Source organism: Microtus pennsylvanicus, chromosome 4 (genome assembly GCF_037038515.1).
Source record: "Microtus pennsylvanicus isolate mMicPen1 chromosome 4, mMicPen1.hap1, whole genome shotgun sequence".
Taxonomy (NCBI): Eukaryota; Metazoa; Chordata; class Mammalia; order Rodentia; family Cricetidae; genus Microtus; species Microtus pennsylvanicus.
This window is the reverse complement of record NC_134582.1, coordinates 143,798,617-143,799,892: the sequence shown is the minus strand read 5'-3', so window position 1 is coordinate 143,799,892 and position 1,276 is coordinate 143,798,617. Positions and strand designations below refer to the sequence as shown.

General features: G+C 38.2%; 1 non-coding gene across 1 annotated transcript; it reads right to left on the bottom strand.

Annotated features, from left to right (window-relative positions):
• Positions 1–355: 355 nt before the first annotated feature.
• Positions 356–481, bottom strand: LOC142849130 (small nucleolar RNA SNORA11). Its single transcript, XR_012910531.1, has one exon. It is a non-coding gene; the product is annotated as a small nucleolar RNA SNORA11 (small nucleolar RNA).
• Positions 482–1,276: the final 795 nt, after the last annotated feature.

Below are 1,276 nucleotides of genomic sequence, written 5' to 3'. Positions count from 1 at the left end.
AAAGTTAACTGAAAATGAATTACAGACCTAAAAGATAGGAAACGTCTAAAGAAATCATGGGAGAAATCCAAATGACTTTTGATAGAACATAAATGATAGCTCATGAAAAAAAAATATTCTAAACTTTGTTAAGGTTAAATTTTTCTTCCTGCAAAAGAAACAATCAAGAAAATGGAAAGACAAGCCCCAGAATACTCAGGTAAAGAAGTGTTATTAAAAAAATCTGCAAAGAACTGTTACAACTCAATAATAAGCAAACAATACAACTGAAAAACTGGCTCAAAGACAGTAGTATACACAAAAAGGCAAATAAAAACATGGTCAACAGAAATGTTTTTTTCTTCTTTCTTCTTTCACATGTAGGGCATCAAGTCACAGAGAGGACACAGTGCTGTGCTCTCCTTATGATGGACCAGATTCCTCTTGGATGTTCTGTGAGCAGAGAAGACATTCTCCAGGACACCTGCTCTAAGCACACCCCATGCTTTGGAAAACTTTAAACAACAATAAGACAGCACTACACACCCACTACAATAGCCATTAGGCGAAGCACTGACAGTACTATAGTCTGGTAAGAATGAAGAGCAAGAATTCTAGTCTCCTTCATTCCAGGAGAAAACAAAATGCCCAGCGAGTAGGATGACAGTTTGATCGTGTCTAGTGTTTCTCCAAGTGAATTACAAGCATGACTATGCAAATGGCTTCATTCATGTATGTTAGAATCTGGAAGCACCAGAGATACATAACACGTGCTATAGCTGGAAGATGGAATATGACAAACTGAGAAAAGATACAGAGAACTCAAAGACAGATTACCCAGCAAAAGAGGCCAATATGAAAACACAGTACTGCCACTCTCTCAGGGTACATTAACAATACCTGTGGCTGCCAGGTGTGGAGGCAGAGAGTGGAATGGAGAACATTCAGGATAGTGCAATCGTCCTATATGATTGCTATAGTGACAATCGGGTACCATTAAACACTTCCCAAAGCCCACAGAAGTGCACCATTGAAATCAAAGCCTAATGGAAACTGTGAAACTTGATAGATAAGGATGTGCCAGTGTGGGGTGGAGCTCACCACAGTTATAACAAATGCATCACACTGCTGGGGCTGGGGTGGTAACTGCTCTTGTAGCCTTATTATTCTTTTTGTGATTAAAAGAAAAAAAACAAGTGAGGAGTGGGTTTTGTAACTAATGATTGCTGAAGAAAAATAAAGGGTGGAAATATCAGCAATACAATGTAAACTTTATCAACAAACCCAAGATTTTTTT